Source organism: Onychomys torridus, chromosome 7 (assembly GCF_903995425.1).
Source record: "Onychomys torridus chromosome 7, mOncTor1.1, whole genome shotgun sequence".
Lineage (NCBI taxonomy): Eukaryota > Metazoa > Chordata > Mammalia > Rodentia > Cricetidae > Onychomys > Onychomys torridus.
In genome coordinates this window covers 114,595,485-114,613,314 of record NC_050449.1, presented here as the reverse complement: position 1 = coordinate 114,613,314, position 17,830 = coordinate 114,595,485, and the positions used below count along the sequence as shown (strand labels likewise).

General features: G+C 43.1%; 1 protein-coding gene across 5 annotated transcripts in view; it reads right to left on the bottom strand.

Moving 5' to 3' along the window:
- Positions 1-16,056, bottom strand: part of Snrk (SNF related kinase) — a 54,545-nt gene extending 38,489 nt beyond the window's left edge. For 2 of the 5 annotated variants that reach the window (XM_036192759.1, XM_036192762.1), the window contains exon 1: positions 15,924-16,056. The gene's annotated coding sequence lies outside the window, so the exon portion shown is untranslated. Of the gene's footprint in view, positions 1-1,522; positions 1,615-1,637; positions 1,694-15,821; positions 15,843-15,923 lie in introns of those variants that run through there. The other 3 variants (XM_036192758.1, XM_036192761.1, XM_036192760.1) reach the window with 3 other exon arrangements.
- Between the last annotated feature and the right edge of the window lie 1,774 nt (positions 16,057-17,830).

Below are 17,830 nucleotides of genomic sequence, written 5' to 3'. Positions count from 1 at the left end.
AGAGAAGAAGAAAGTTGGCCTAGTTTGCAGGGCTAGGGTGTGGAGTTGGATCCAACAGGGCATCTGATACCTGTCCATGTTTTAAAACAATCTGTTGTGCTGTTTCTCTGTAAATGGACAGAACAACACTGAATCAGCCCTGTTTCTACGAAGATTTTAATTAAAAAGCCAGCATAGGAGCTTGAAAAATGGCTCAGCAGTTAAAAATGCTTACTGCTCTTGCAGCAGACCTGGGTTTGGTTCCCAAAACCAGTGTTAACTCCAGTTCCAGGGGATTTGACACCCTATTCTGGACTTCATGGGCACCTATACTCAGGAGCACAGACAAACGTACACACACACACACACACACACACACACACACACACACACACACACTGACTCACAGACAGACAGATAGATAAAAAAATAAAATTTTATATATACTATAAGAGTGCTCTGTCTGCATGTCAGAAAAGGGCACTAGATCCCTCGATAGACTGCTGTGAGCCACCACGTAGTTGCTGGGAATTGAACTCAGGACCTCTGGAAGAGCAGCCAGTGCTCTTAACTGCTATGCCATCTCTACAGCCCATAAAATCTTAAAAAACTAGTAAGAAAGATGTTAGAAAAAGAGCCAATTTCTTCTGTACTCTGTATTAACCTGGTTCATCTGAACTAATAATTTCAATGACCAGAATAAATAGAGAAATCTAAATTGAAGTGTTTCTGCATTTGGACAGCAGGTCCCCCAAAGAAGCTTCAATTCATAAATATTAGGCCAGAGACTCTGTTTAACTTCAATTAACTCTGCGGGTTCAGCTGTTCCTACCTGTCTAAGTGTATGCTGCATATTTTTGCAAATTCAACTTTCACCTTCAAACAGGCTTCTTGGGCTGTCTGCCCCATTTTTTTTCATCTTTATTCTTTCCCTCTATTATCTTTGCTTAGATGTATTCCTGGAAAGTGGCAAATTGATCAGATTAGATAAATGAATCTGAGGATTTTTAAAGTTAACCCTGGGGCTGAGGAAAAAGCTCAGTGGGTAAAGTGCTTGCACACAGCAGAAGGATCTGAGTTCAATCTCCAGCATCCACATTGAAACTGGACACAGTGGCTCACAATGAAACCTCAGCATGTCAAGGCTGGGGAGTAGGTGGGCAGACAGGTGGACCCTGAGCTCATACTCACTGGCTAGCTAGCCAGCCTAGCCAAATCAATGAGCTTTAGGTTCAGTGAGAGACTCTGTCTCAAACAATAAGGTGGAGAGGGCCAGTGAGATGGCTTCATAGAGGGTAAAGGTTTTTGCTTGACAACCATAGCTCTATCTTTAGAATTCACATGATAAAAATAAAGAACAGACTCCCAGAACTTGTCCTCTGACCTTCAAAAGAGACAGCTGTGGAATGTATGTGCGCACAGAATAAATAAATAATAAATGTTTAAATTTGGGGGGATCAGCTAAATAATGATCAAGAAAGACACTAATGATGACCTCTGGCCTTCACACATGCATACAGCAAACATGTACATATATACACACAACTTAGAAATTGTTGATCTCTGAGGGTCTCAGTGCCTTGGTCACATGGAACGTGGTAGTGTTGAAAGGTAGCTGTGAGAGGTGCAGGTGAGTCTGTGCCGGCTCTAGGCCATACCTTGCAAACCGCATGCCAAATTATTGTTACCACTACTTGTTAGTTGCTTCTTTCTCCTAAAGAAAAATAAAGAAAATGATTTTAGTGTATTCTATTTGTTTCATTTTGCTTCAAGTAAAACTATTTATTCTAGGACAGGACAAACCAGAAAACAGCCAATCTGTCCTCCTGTTCTCTTTCTCCCTCTATTCATTTCCCCCTTTTCCACTCCAGGAGGCTGAAGCTCACGTTAGGCAAGTTCTCTGTCACTAAGTCCCAAGTCCCAGCCCCAGCCCCCCAGCCTCAGTCCTAGCTTGAATCACAGCTTTAAGGAAATTGTGGCAAAGAACACTAGCCGTTTTCTAAAGACCTCCTCGGTAAAAGGTCCTGAACCTGCATCTGTTGAATCCTGACTATGCACCTGGCAAGGTAGGCACAACAAAGCTCAATTTATCTGAGCCATCTCTACCTACAATCCTGCTTAGCCTGCCTATAAAGTCTATCCCACCTCCAGCAGCCCCTAGACAAGCTCACCAAGCTCCCACTGTAGCAGCTGAGGAGAGGAACCTGTATAAGACACTCATCTAAGCAAGGCAGAAATACATTATGATGCCAGCAACAGGTATACCGCACATGAAACATCTTTACATCGACAACCAGACATAAAGGAAACTATCACTACAAGCAAAGCAGCTACACTGTTCCCAGTCCCTAGCATAGTAAGGGGTCCTTTCCAAGGTGGGCTTATGTGTTTTCACAAACCTGAAACATCACACAAATAAGTGAAAGGCCTGAATGTTCCTGGTAGGCCAACACAACTCACACTCCACGATAAAGGTACTGAGTGTCTGGGCAATAAGTGAGCCCACATGTGGTGATATTTTATTTGTGCACCCCAATAAAGCTTATCTGGGGATCAGAGGAAAAAGCCAACCACTATATTAAACATAGAAGTCAGGCAGTGGTAGCAATGCCTTTAATCCTAGCATTCAGGAGGCAGAGATCCACCTGATCTCTGTGATTTCAAGGCCACACTGAGAACAGAGCCAGGTAGTAGTGTCACACTCCTTTAATTCCAGAGCTACCTAACCATAGAGGTCTGGAGATCTGTACAGAGAGACCTACCTACCTGCATGCCTGCCTGCCCCTTCAGCCCCAAGTAGGACATGGTAGCTCCTCCCACTACCCCTGCCTGCTTCAGTTTCTGTGGCAAGGCAGCATTGTGGTTAGTAGTTAAGCACTGGTTCTGAAAACTATCCTACATGAATCCAGACCACCAATCACAAGCCACAGGCCCTCAGCAAGTTACCTGGCTGTTAATTTCTGTACAGTTAATTTCCTCACTAGACAATGTCAGTAACAAGAACACAGCCCTGTCTGTAAGCCCAACACCTCAAAAGGCAGAAGGAGGATTGAGAGTTTGAAGGCCAGCATGGTTTGTATAAAATGCCACCATGTTTTATCCCCAAATCAAACTAAATCAAACACACAAACTCTAAAGGCTGTGAAGGGGGCTGGAGAGATGGCTCAGCAGTTAAGCGCTCTTACTTACTTCTCCTGCAGAGGACCTAAGCTCAGTTCCCAAGAACTCTGTCAAATGGCTCACAACCACCTGTAACTCTAAAACCATCTGAAACTCAAGCTCTCTGTGGCACCTGCACTCACATGCACACAATTAAAGGCAATAAAAACAAACCTTTAAGGGCTGTTCAGTTCAAACAAGTTATACAGTTACACTGTTTAGCATGCTGAGCTGCAGTATTCCTGCTGTTCCCTTCTGGCTGTTCATCTACCACAAGAGAAGAGCTCACTCCACTCCTCTCTTGCTTTCCTAACACATCAAACTAGAAAAGCAGTGCTGTAAAATCTTGATACAGAAAATAACAATGCTAATTCAACACTAAAGTCTGGTTTTCAATAAAATGCCTTTTAAAAAACTAAGTATTTGCTTCTCCTGTTCCATTATTTGATTTGGTATCATTATGTAGCCCAGGCTGGCCTCCACTCAAGATCCTCCTGCCTCAGCCTCTCACATGCCAAGATTATAGGGCTGCATCATCATGCCATCTTAAAGTAATGGACTCTTCTAGCAAAGCTGTAAATACAGAATGGAAAGCTTTAACTTCAAGAGTAAAAGAGGGGGGATTGGGGAGATGGCTCAGCAGTTAAGAGCACTGGCTGCTCTTCCAGAGGACCCAGGTTCAATTCCCAGCACCCACATGGCAGCTCACAACTGTCTGTAACTCCAGTTCCAGGCTATCCAACACCCTCATATGGACATACATGCAGACAAAAACAGAATGCACATGAAATTACACTCTTTTTTTAAAAAGAGTAAAAAGGGGCTGCAGTGCTAGCAGCCACATCAGCACTGTTAGCTATGGCACTCTCACATTTATACAGCTTCCATTCTCCTTGGTCTAGAGCACTCACCTTTGTTCTAGTGTTGTAATTTCAATTATGAAAAAAATATCTGTTTAGTTTCAGAAAAATTCAATTATAATATATAGGTTGACAAAAAAGAGTGGGGAATATACTAAGAAAAAAAATCATCTGTATCTTTTCTCTGGTAATAAATCAGACAGGACAGCTTTGCAGCTGCTCTCTAGATACACAGCCAGATACAATTTTTAAAATAAACTGGCAGAAATACATAAGGCAACAGAGAATGACTGTCATGAATAGAGAGGGAGCTTTTTAACTATTTAACTATTTCTCTACCAAAAACAAACTGAATAAACTAATAGTTTACTTTATTAAATTTAGAAAATGCAAAACTGCAAAAGGAAAAACTCACCTGCAATCTATCTTGGAGGACACCAAACCTGACACACTCTTATAAAGCCAATACCTTAAATGCAATGACTAATTGTTCCTGTCTTTGTAGAATATAAATAAACTTTTTCTCATGCTAAGCTCTTCAAAATCAGTATCGTTAACAACTCCATAATTGAACTGACATCTTTCTGAAGAGCAAGTATCACTGAAACCAGCCCCTTTAAAGCAGCCTTGTTGCAAGGCACATGCTCACACATGTACATACCTAGGCTAGACCTAAATGAAGCAGGCTAACTAAGTCAAGAGTATTTGGATATGGAAACTCCTGTCTGAGAAACAAGTGCTGGTAGGTGTTACAAGAATATACTGATGCTCTCCCAGCTCAAGCAAGCAGAAATGACTGAGCACAGAGGTGTGGCTGGAGAGGAGGAAGGAAGTGTGGGTGGCCCTACACACACTTTGCAAGCTGCTGAAACAGTTGTAGAAGCAGCCTCTGCTAAACCGACTGTCAGTTTGGAAGCCACGGTTACTCTCACTGAAACGCTGAGCTTTTTGTGACATCACCACTGCCACAGTGAGGTCTTTGGGTCAAACAGACCTCCTCCAACTCTTCTCCCCTAGGAGAGGTGATCAAAGATGATACTGCACACAACTGAACAAACTCACAGCTTGCTGAGAATCAAACAAAATAGGCATGTGCAACAATCAGGCTACCCCTACGACTCTCAACATTTTGTTTAGAATATAACATTTTCTCAAATGAGACAATCAATAATCTGTATTCTACACAAAGTCTCTCACAAGTACTAACTACCAGAAAAAATTCAAAACAAACTAGGCCAGTAGTTCTTCACTTATACAGACAACCAAAAGATCTGTTTTTGCAAAGCTGAACTGACATTGAATTTAACCTTCTTTCCCATAGAAACAAGCTGGTATTTTTTTTTTCACAAATATCAAAAAATGAAAACTACAATCCTGACTCATAGGATCAACCAGACTGAAACATACACCTATAAAGAGCCAACTGAAGTCATGGTACAGATAACACTCAGTGAATATTACCAAGGTGATCTGCCTTTTTGTTACAACCTTATCAACAAAAGTGATACAGTGGTTAAGAGGAAGATGGTAATGAAATCCTTCATATATCAGGAACGTCAGATCAAGCACAGTGAGCACAGCCCTATCATATAATTCTCTACAGTTCTCTTTAACCAAAGCAAGCAATACTCCAGTTTTTTAAGAGTGTGCTTCCTCCTCCTGGGAATGACAATACAAGCTATAAATCAAAGACCAAAACCCACAACAAGTCAACGGCCCTAAGTCATGGAAGAACTAGAGTTCTGCACTGGGGTGGAGGGTGCTGAAAATTACTATAGGGCTGCAACAGCCTCAGGCTGCACTCACCGGATGGAATCTCTATGGCATTAAAATTAAGAGTTAAGCCAATAACTCCTATTAGAAATGTCCTAACAGGCAAAGTCATACCTCCAAATCTAAGGACTTTGCAAAGTAAGGTAATGAATGCCTAAGTATGCTCCAAGTTTTCTTGTTTGTTTTAATTAAAATACAATTACAATATTTCTCCCTTTCCCTTTCCTCTCCCCAACCTTTCCCAAGACTCCCTTTACTCTCTCTCAAATTCATGGCTCTTTTTTTTTTGTTACTGATACATTTTATACACACACACACACACACACACACACACACACACACACACACACAGCCTGATGAGTTCATTAAATGTTACTTGTATGTTATGATTTCTGGGCTGACAACTTGGTAATGAACAACCAATTAGGGGTCCCTGAGAAGATGAATTCTTCCGCTCATTCTCTCAGCATTCCTTAGTTGACTATAGTTCTTTGCCTAGGGGTGGGGCCTCATGAGATTTCAGAGACCATGACAGGAAACCACAATTGATCAAACTGCAGAGAAAACAACTGATCTTGAGGTGCCCAGCTCCAATGGATACATCTACAACACAACTCTTGCACAAGGCTCACGGAACATCATGGAAGAGAGGACAGAAAGCCGGTTAAGAAGACCAGAAAATCTACTCTGTGATTATGTCTCCTAGAAATGACAGGAAAGCTCTACTCTGACACCTCAACAATATGGCTGCTGAACAAGACCTGATCAAGAATGACATCAATAGACTTTTTATCATGTTCTAAATTTCCTTTTGAGTAGGTAACTGTAATGAACTCTTAGCCCTTGACAAGACAGCAATGCCATCTCAGAGGCCTGCTCCAGTCTCTCAAGGCAGCTAGGTGTGGTCAATGCAGATCAATCACCAAAGTGCCAGCTTAAGTAATCTTTCTCTTGTCTAAGCAGATCAAGTTGTAACTGGAACATTCAGAGGAGCCAGGCCAGTGTCAATAATGCTGAGCAGGTGAGGCAGAGCAGTGCTGGTACCTGTGGAGGTGGCTGACACCAAGTCACAAGCCTGTGAACAGCAACCACCTTAGCAGAACCTGCCTCTTGGCTAAGCATGCCATCACTTCCACCTGAGGGTAAGTGAGCTTAAACTGGTGTGGTGACAGATCTGGCATAGGTGCTGACATAACAAATAATGACTTAAACAAAAGCTTATGTGTGCAAATTACTACAAAATAGAAAAGCCAACCCACCATTACTCACTTTTCCCAGGAACACAGAATGTAAATTGGAAGTCAAAGGAAATTTTAAACTTAATATTTTAAAACTCCTCTCCTTTAAAGCCTGTACAAACACTGTCAAATTCATTTTAACTCTCCATCCCTTCTTTCTCTGATTTTGGATGAAGATGACCATTTAAAAATGGTCATAAAAGAATGCTGGAACAGAAAAAGAAAATTCATCTGCACACTAAAAGTATTGGCTGATTCTGACTTAAGAGATCACTAGAATTTTCGTGCAGGTGTAGGGCTGAATGCTAACTTTCTGAATAGCAATTTCATGGTGTATGTATCAAAAACCTTAGCAAAATTAATGTTCTTGATTTAATAGCCTTATCACAGGTCAGATATCCTTAGCCCCACAACTTGAAATGCTCTCAAACCATCCAAGTGGCACAGGACACAATTTCACACCATGAAACTAATTTCCACAAACAAACTTACAAATTTTGCAAAATTATCTTCAGGATGTGTCTAAATTGTGCATGAAACATAAATGAGTTTTAAGTTTAGAGTTGGATCTCACTCCTCAAATATGATATTTATTCAGACATTCTAAAAACCTTCAAACAAACAAACAAACAGGAAACAAACTCCAAAACATAGTTCTGGTCCCAAGCTTTTCAGATAAGGGACAACTAACTTGTTCTAAATATGTCTAAAATAAAGATGAGGACAAACATTTTACATTTTATAATGTTCAAATATGCCAAAACTAATAACATAGAAGTCTATAATATAGAAATGGTGAAAAAAATCAGTCTACCCAGTATTAACATTATGCTGTATATCGCTAAATAAAACAGTTCAGAGGCTACGCAGACAGCTCAGTCATTAAAGTACTTGTCATATAAGCACCATCAATGACCAAAACCCATGTAAAAAGCTAGATGTGGTTGTACATAAGTAATCCCAGCACCAGGAAGGTAAAAACAAGTGGGTTACTAGGGTTTGCTGGCCTGCCAATCTCTAGCTCCACATGCACATGCACGCCCCCACACAAAATTCATTCACTAAATCTCATAGCATACCATCCCAACTTTTAATAACTATGTACTTTGTTTGAATGTATATACTGTAAGAATCTAAAATATTAAATCAGTTATAGTCTTAAAAAAGAATGTATTTTCCTTAAGATTTCCTGTTCTTTTAGAATGTGTTAGTGAATATGTACTGCTTTTATAACCCAAGAAAGAGATTATTATAATTTTTGTTTTCTGTTTATAATTATTCATTCAATACATTAAGAGATCTATGAACAGGCCACATTCCTTGAAATATATTGTTGAAGGCTGCTCTCTGTGCTCTGTGTTTTGAGTGGTTACACAGCTCTTTTGGACTGGGGGCAAGAACATTGAGTCACTTTTATTAAGCGACAGTTTGGGCCGTAGTGGAGGACACCACACCATCCCTGTCATTAGAACCTTACAAATGGGTAAAGAAAATGGGATCCTCCAGAAAGAGTCCAGCAGCAGCTTTCAGATATGTCACAGGGTGAGAAGGGGGAACCAAAGAAGGTCCTGGGCAGCCACAGACCAAAGCTCCTGCAGAGGCAACAGAGCAGCAGAGAGAAGAGCATTTGCTGAGCTGACTCAGGGAAACACTGTTTGGTCAAGTTATAAGTGGGGATAAGTAAGTACCTTCTGTAGGCTAAGAAGAAGAAGGCTGATGCTGAAGGGTCCTCCATGGCTAACCATTTACTTAGTAAGTTGGTCAAAGTGTCTTAATTAAAGTACTGAAAATGCCCAGGAAAGGCAACTTGTCAAAGAGCTGATCTGAAGTCTTAAGAAAAAAAAAAAAAATTTAGGATCCACAAGAATAAGATCAGCAAAGGTTTCAAACTAATTTCAAAGGTTCATAAACATTAATTTTTGTTAATTTATTAGATCCCCCATTACTACCCGTAGACAGGACTCTACTCTATTACCTTATTCTGTGTAGATAGAAGTGAATTTTATGGCAAAACCAATGGCTTCTTTATTATCTTGTTTCAAATTTAAAAATGTCTCTTACTGCAACAAATTGCTCATATGAATTCCAGTTTGTTTGGAAGTGACTTAAAATGGTAAGCCAAGGGCCAACTGAGGTGGCTCAGCAGATACAAAGGCACTTGCCACCAAGCCTGACCATCTGAGTTCAATACGGGACAGACAGATTCAACTTCTGCAAGCTGCACTCTAGCCTACACACATGCACAAGCATGAGCACACATGTACACATAAATATAATTGAAACAATTAAAAAGAGGAACCAGGCCAGGCAGTGGTGGCACAAGCCTTTAATTCCAGTACTCGGGAGACAGAACCAGGCAGATCTCTGTGAGTTCGAGGCCAGCCTGGTCTACAGAGTGAGATCCAGGACAGGCACCAAAACTACACACAAAGAAAAAACTACACAAAGAAAACCTGTCTCGAAAAACAAAACAAAACAAAAAAAAAAAAAAAGGAACCAGAATTACTGGGAATCTATGTACATAAGGGTCTTTTTACATTTGTTTTATTATTAAAATCCTCACACTTGCCATCTAATGAGAAATAAGACAGAAGGGCCACAAAGGCAGGTGAAGGCCCCTCTGCCCCTCTTGTGCCTGGTGAGAGCTGCCTGGGGCTCCAGGCCCACTGGCCACACCCAGGACGAGAACTTCCCTATAACGTTAATTCCCAGAGAAACCAAAGTACCAAAGTGGGTTTCTGGTCTCCTCCAATTCTGACATGCCATGAAAGGGTTGGCCCTAGCAGTCACTAACCAGAAGAACTGCCGGTGCCACCAAAGGCTCACCTGATAAGCATTATTAACAAATAATTTTTGAGATGTTGAGAATCCATGTTTAAGTTAAGAAAGAAAGTTTAGAACAAATAACTGGATGGGTGATGGTGGTGCACATCTTTAACCCCAGCACTTGGGAGGCAGAGGCAGGTGGATCTCCCAGTTCAAGGCCAGCCTGGGCTACAGAATAAGTTCCAGGACAATCAGGACTGTTACATAGAGAAACCCTGTCTAGAAAAACAAAAAAAGAACAAACAACTGTGTAGAAGTTAGGCTTAGGTCATTACTGGTCACCTAAAAATGGAACAACTTGAAAACAACATCCTATGATTTCTTGTCCACATCTGTGGACAGCAAGAGTCTTCCCAAACCAAACAGGCAAGCAAGTCAAGAAAAGTTCAAGCAAGTTCTAGTTACTTCTTAAAAACTTTATCCTTTCCCAAAGTACAAATTTACCGTACTTTGCAAATCACATTTTTCTCCATTTGTTTCAAAAAAGCAGTTTCCTTCTTAAGGGGATTGGTAAATATTCATCAAGCAGAGGAATAAATTAATCCCAAACCAGACTAAACACTGTCATTCAAATCTCTCTGGCACTATTATAATCCTTCATGTCAACAGGAAACTACTTAACCTACAGAAAGCCACGTAAACCAGCACACCAGCTTTAAAATCCAATCTCTCTGCTTGTATTCATGTGTACATCATCATTAAAGAGACTCACAATCCTCTTGTACAATACAGCATCACAATCTAGCTATGAACACATTTTAGCACATTGTCCTAGATCCAGAATGAACTTTCACAGACAAGTCATCCTGAAAATGTTTTAAAAATCTAAACTATACTCTCCCCAACACAGAACCAACAGAGTTAAATAGTGAACCAAATTTCACGACTTTTTTCCCAGCTATCCAACACAGTGAGGGAAAGACAATACAAAGGTACATAGAGAAGGAGCTGGTAGTGGGTTTAAGATTCCATATTTTAAGTGTTACTTGGTAAGCTCTTCCTTCCTTCCTTCCATCTCCACAGGCTCACTTTAGGGATAGCCGGACTTCATGTCTTCAGCAACTATGCCGAGTCACATAGCAGAGCAGTGGGAATGGTGTCTAAGGCCCAAGGGCCTAAGAAGCAACGCAAGTTCCTTCAACACTGTCTGTACAGCAAAGTCACCAGCTTGGACAGTTCCACAGAACAACACAGAAACAGAGCATAAGAGGGATCAGAGCCACTCAAGGATCCCCTCCAGCTTCTCCGCCTTTCTCCTAAGAGATTCAAGTGCTGAGAACTGTAAAGTTAGTTCCCTAACCTACTGTTACACTCCCTAGTAACCACAACAAACTGCCCCCTAAACAACTCTCCATGACACCAACTAGGAAGATCTCTGCATCAGGCTGTTTACAACCTCTTGCAGGGATAGACATAAAAATTAATAATAATAATAATAATAATAATAATAATAATAATAATAATAGAGGTGCTATTTCCCTTAAATGTGCCTTGGAGGGAGGGTTCACAGAAGGCATCCCAGAGAAATCTGTCCATACTTGAGCTACTAACTGAAATCATGAAGTGGGAGAAGAGGCTTTCAGGAGAGATCCCTTACTGTGATAGAAAGAGAGCATGCTGTGATGGTATAGTATCACAAGTGAAACACAGATCCAAAGGGCCTGGTACCAAATTATCTTTCTCTCAGCTCTAGCTGGCCCTAACTCATGCTTTTCCTCCAGCTTAAAGGTCACTGATCATTTCCAGTGCTGTCCTCATCTCCTGTCACACACCAGCCCCCATACTCACTGGCAGCACAACATCCTATACCATTATCATCACAACTGTGTGTCACAAATTTGTATGACTATGTAGTCATTAATCCTCATCCTCACTAACTAGGTAGTAATTATGTCTGTTTTAATCAGTTCTGTAACCCAGGTATAGTATCTGTACGTAGAGTAACTGTTAGGTATAGCATCTACCCGAACACACTGACCATTTTATCACATGAACAAATGAAAACAGACATGAGCTGCCAACGGAGTCTTAGGTAAAGGAACAGCAATCAAATGGTGGCTTCAGAAATTAGTTCAGGTGCAAAATGAAGATCCAAATGAAAGAGCAAAACTGAGCTGGGAGACAGCCGAGACTACTAGAAATGTCTCCAGTAAATTATTATCAATGGCTTAAAACTGAGTGCTGCCAGAATCTGGACAGGGATGGTGAGGACGAAAGAGAAAAGACTCACTGCAGGGGCGGAATCCAAGAACACAGTGCCCAGGGGCAAGGCAGAGGGACACACGGAATGAGGAGAGTGAGAGGTGGTGGTGCCAATCTCAGAATGGAGGACAGCATCTACATACACTGGCAGAGTAGATTTCCTTCTAGCTCCAAAACTGTATGACTAAAAAGCAGGTAAAATCCAGCCTAACTGTGTTTAAACAGGCACGTTTTCCATTTACAGGCTTATAAAAGTCAGTTTAAGTGACCAAGACACTTTTTGAGTGCAATACTGTATCAGGCATGACTCCCACCTGGGGATATAAAGACAAAAGCAGTTAGCCTTCAAGGAGTTGCCTGAGAAAGTAACTACATGTCAACAACTGAGAAAATCAGGCCCACTGAGGCTGTGATTTGACCAGTTACCATATGTAGTCAATGCTTCTAAGAATACTGACTTCATACCCAACAATAAGTGGTCCAGGCAAATCTGCAATTGAGAGGTGAGCAGAAATAGATGCCCTCTTACTTTGCATCTGGGAGCACTTAAAGCATCATGTCCCATAGACAGATCATGCCTTGTCACTGAGTTGCCCTGGACTGAGCTGCTATTGGCAGCAGATTAGGGGTCACAGCCTAAGAAAGGGACAGAGGCCTGAACCACGTGGAAGAGCCTAACTGAACACAGGCCAAATTATGGAGGTACCAAGGTCATTGCTTGAAGTAACAATGTGGAGATGAATATTCAGGGAGCCTGGGTTCTCTCCTACCAATGGCAAGAAATGGTTTCCCAAGGGTTGCAAAGCCACAACCCAAAACAGATGTGCAGCAAAGCAGATGAGGAAATGATTCTGTGAAAATAACAGTTCAGAGCCAGCCCATCCCAAGCACACCACACTTCCAGTGCTCACTCCCAAGGCCACCAGACCTCATAGATTTGACAGGGTGGCTCTTCCCAAACTACAACAAAAAGCAAATACACCCCAAAGCTGGTGCCAGACCCTCCTTCCTTTACAAATGCTTAAAAGATTGTGCAGTTGTGTTGTGTCTACCTCGACTCCCTTCCACACACTTAGGTCTGAGTTCTCTCACAACTGACCTCATCCTACTCCCTGCCTGGAACTCTAGTCTTAAAGACTGGTCTGCTGTGGCCTTCTGTGAGAAGCACCCCTTGTTGTTCATGGCCTCATGCTCTGTGGGGTTCTCTACTCCTGTCCAAAGCCAATCCTGTTGGCTTACCTGGGTGGTTCTAAGCACCTAAGAGCAGAGACGGCCTCCCAAGCAGATAAAAGACCCCAGAATACATGATCAAAGGTTTATCCTCCCAAATCTACTCAGTCTTTCTACCCAAGTAGACCTAAGATTTTGCCTGCACGTAATGGGGAGTCTGCATTCTGAACAGCAGAATTTTGTTAAAAAACCCATGCCTCAAACTCATGATCCTCTTAACTCATTCTCCCAAGTGCTGGGATTAGATGTGTGTGTTATCTCACACTCTTGTTCTTGAGATGCCATACTCATTATGCAGTCTAGGCTGAACTTGAACCCTGGCCCCTCCTACCTTTGCCTCCCAAGTACCAGTACTGCTTGGTGCTGAATTATTTTCTTACAAAAACATTTCAGCTAAAAACTCCAGCTTGTAGCTGAGATGCTGTTAAATTAGGCCTTTAATATTTCTCACCTATGTGTTTAAGTTGGAAAATTCAGGCTGTTTGTCCCTTTTCAGCCTAGACAGTGTAATGAGCCGATGCTCAGAAAGGTGCAAAAAGGAAGAAATCATAATCTTATTTAATACCAGTGCTTAGAAGCATAGCCACTCACTGTCTCCCCAAAACAACCGTTTTTGTGTTTTGTTTTTTGTTTTTTTCTATTTAGTTTCACTTTCAACATGAAGGAGGCACCCTCACTGGTGTAGATGTGTGCAGTAAAAACAATATAAATGTCCTTCAATTTTAATTAAAAGACATTTAAAAGACTTCCTTTTATGATTATGTGACTAGGTCACATGACCACCAAATAAAGACCCAATCTGTATGTCTGGTCTATAAAAGCAAAAAATAAAAATTAGTACAACTTTCGAGTTCTTAGCTAGTCTAAACCCTTGGTTCGAAACCTATGGGTCATGACCCTTTAGGGGGTTGAACAACCCTTTCACTGAGTCGCCTAAGACCATTGGAAAACACAGAATTTACATTTCGATTCATAACAGTAAAAATTTACAATTATAAAGTAGCAACGAAAATAATTCAATGGTTGAGGGTCACCACAACATGAGGCACTGTATTAAAGGGTTGCAGCATTAGGAAGGTTGTTTAAACTAATGTGTCATACTGCAATCATTCATTAAAATACCCAGAATAGTATAAAATTTTACTAACAAGGTAAGAGAAATTTTGTGCATAACTGGCTGTGGAAAACTTTAAAGACTGAAAGTGGCTTTGAAAGTTTCTGATCTGAAAGCCTTAAGATGGGAATGTAAGTCTGTGAAGCCTTAAGATGGGAATATAAGTCTGTGAAGCCTTAAGATGGGAATATAAGTCTGTGAAGCCTTAAGATGGGAATGTAAGTCTGTGCCGTGCGCTTGACTTTTTACCCAGCTTCGATATGTGACCTTGGGAATGCCATGCAAGTTCTTTCATTCCTAGCTCTGTGAAATGGGACAATTTGACAGAACCACCGACAGAAGAACTGCTATGTATGCAGTGTTCTTTCAAAGAAAACTGTCTAATTAGTACGTTCTAATCACCACACATACAGAACATTCCTCTTCAAGAACCCAACTCCAAGAGAAATATTTAAGCAGACGTTGAAGACAGATTTTCTGAAGGGAATGGTTCTATAAATCTGGGAAGCACTGTAACAAGATTAGAAATTAACAAGCTGATTACATAATCCTTGACAACCTAGGCTTCGACTACACCGATACAGACGGTGATGAGTTAAGGACCGATTTGGGACAGAGTGTCCCAAGCCCTACAAAGAATCCAAACTGAGCCTTTTGATGTCGGACAGTAATCTGGGGAAAACTGCAGAAGGAGCCGTACACCTGTAGGTCGGTCCATCACTTACTTCCCCTTCAAGCGCCGAGGTGGCTTCACCAAGGCTCCTGAGACTTGAAGAATATGCTTTTTAAATGGAAGGGAGAATAAGAAACCGGACCGAGAGGCCCTATAGCCCTTGACTTCCATAGTCTTAGGAACCCGGAGCTAAATTCTACTCCAATGCGCACCTGACCCGAACTCACAGCGAAGCTCCTAGGTTGTAGCTGATCCCACTGTTAGTAACACAGCTCGAGGAAGCCTAAGCAAAAAGGGCTGCCACTTTCCTGGTTCCCGAATCCAAGCAAAAGGCAGCAAGGTGTTTGTTTTTATTTTAAATGCTTCGGAAAGAAATCAACAGGAACGGCGTCTCCCGACCCGAAAATAATCCGAGCAGTCCCCGGGGAGCCGCACTGCTGCCCCTTCCGCAGCTCGGCTCCCTTCTCCACAGACGACAACCGCGTCTCCTTGTTATCGTGAGGCGGCGGCCGCTCGCAGACGCCCTGCACAGCTGCCGGACCCCGAGGCCCACGGGGAAACTGAGGCCCGCAGAGCCTGTGCCGCCCCGGGCCCGCTGCGGGTACAGCGCGGGGCCGCGACGACTCCCGCGCTGCGGCAATCCCGCGGCGGCCGCAAGGGCAGGGCCGGACTGCGCGAGGCCCGCAGGCCCGGCGAGCTCGGAGCCGGGGTGGCGCCGCGGGCCGCGTCCTCCGCGCAGGGCGCCCCGGGCCGAGCGCGCAACTTACTTTCCGCCTGCGGCGGCGCCCGCCCAGCCCCTCTGAGGCGGCCGCTGATGAGAAGCGCAGGCCCGGCCCACGCTCCCGCCCGGCGCGCCGCACTCGCCCTACCTCAGCCGGCAGGCGGGCATCGGTCCGCAGCGGCCGCGGCGTCGACAACTCCCTCCCGACCGCTGGAACCCCGCACCCAGCGCTAATCATAATACCGAGCGAGCGGCCGGGAGTGCGGCCGCACTGCGCATGCGCCGGGCTTACGTCACCGTGACGAAAGCGGCGAGGTGGGGTCTTGTGTGGGGGCGGGGCCTGGGGCCGGCCGGGGCGGGGCTGGCGGGGCGCACCTGCAGGCCAGCGCCGGGACTGCTGGAGGGCGTCCTGGCCCGGGCCTGAGGACAGCCCACTGTGGCGGGCTAGGGCGCTGGAGAAGAATAGGGATTGCACAGGAGGAAGCACCAGGACGACCGACAGCGACAGGATTTAGCAGCTCCAGCTGGAGCTTTCAGGGTACATCTGAGGGCAGGCACTGCATCTTGGGGTGGAGGACAGGGAGCACACACGCTTTATCCCTGAAGGTTCACTCCATCTCCTGTCCAGCAATGCGAGACAACAAAACGAATATACATATGCACATGCATATATATATATATATATATATATATATATATATATATATATATATATATATATATATATATATATGCATATATATATATATATGCACATATGCACAAACACGCATACACATATGCACGTGTAGATACACACACATTTTTTTCTTTTACTGTTTCTTCTCTCTGGGGATCCATTTGAAGAATTCTGTTGATTTTGTTACTATTTGACAGAAAGGAGCAAAACCCAGCACCTAAATGGAAGCTTGCCTCCAAAGTGAGCAGAAGACACTGGCCAGTCTAGACAGCCTCTGTGAACAACATGAAGTACACATCAGACATTAACTTGACCATTCATGGTTCTGCTCCAAGGTGACTCAGGAAGGGACCTTAGTGGTGGTAGGACAAAAGGGAGAGGACTCCCAGCTGTCACTCCTGGAAGGATGGTGAGCCACAAAGACTAGTCCTCTAGGGTTCCTGAAGAGGAGTCTGTTCCCTCATCCCCTAAGAAAGGTCCCCAGTAAAGAAAGACAGGAACAAAAAGAGCTTCTTACGTTGTCTCACAGGGGACACTGTGGCCAAAGTTGTCTCAGCTGCCTGGATAAAGGAATCTAAACGGCTTTTAGCAATCTCTCTGTTGGTCAGAAAATGTCAAAAGTCTTTTTCCTTTATTTATTTATTACTACAACATCTACTTTGCATGCCTGAAGATGGCTGGGGAGTGGAATGGATGGGGAAGGTGGTCTCTCTGGGTAATAACAAAATCTTCTGCTGAAATGGGGATTTGTTTAGCATTGGGTGGTGGAATACATGTAGAAAAGCCTCAAGTTTGGCCTCTGCTCCTTCAGGCCCCACCTCTGCAATCACTCTGACTTAAGATTATGAAAGGACAGTGTCATTTTATTATGGAAATTCTTTCTTTTTCTTTTTCATTCTTTCTTTTTTCCTTTTTATTTTTCATGTGTGTGTGTGTGTGTGTGTGTGTGTGTGTGTGTGTGTGTGACAACATCCATGTAGAAGTCAGAGAACAACTTGTAGGAGAGAAAGAGACAGAGACGTAGAGCGTGCGCGCGCTCTGTCCCTCCATCCGCTCTGTCCCTCCATCCCTCCGCCACGTGGATCCCTGGGATGGAACTCAGGTCACCAATCATAACAGCAGGCCCTTCCACCTACTGAGCCATCTCAGAGGCCCTGACAGGGAGATTCTAATTTAGACGCATGTTGAGCAACTGCTCCTAACTCCTAACTCGGATTTGCACAACTCATTCTTTTGCTGAAACACCATGACCTTCCTCCTCTGGGAGCTATCACTAGTCAGGGGACACTGTGGCCAACAGCAGAATAAAAGTATCACTCTAATGGTCTCCCAAGGGAAGTCCAGTGGCCTTTGTCCTCAAGTCTGTACCCCAAAGG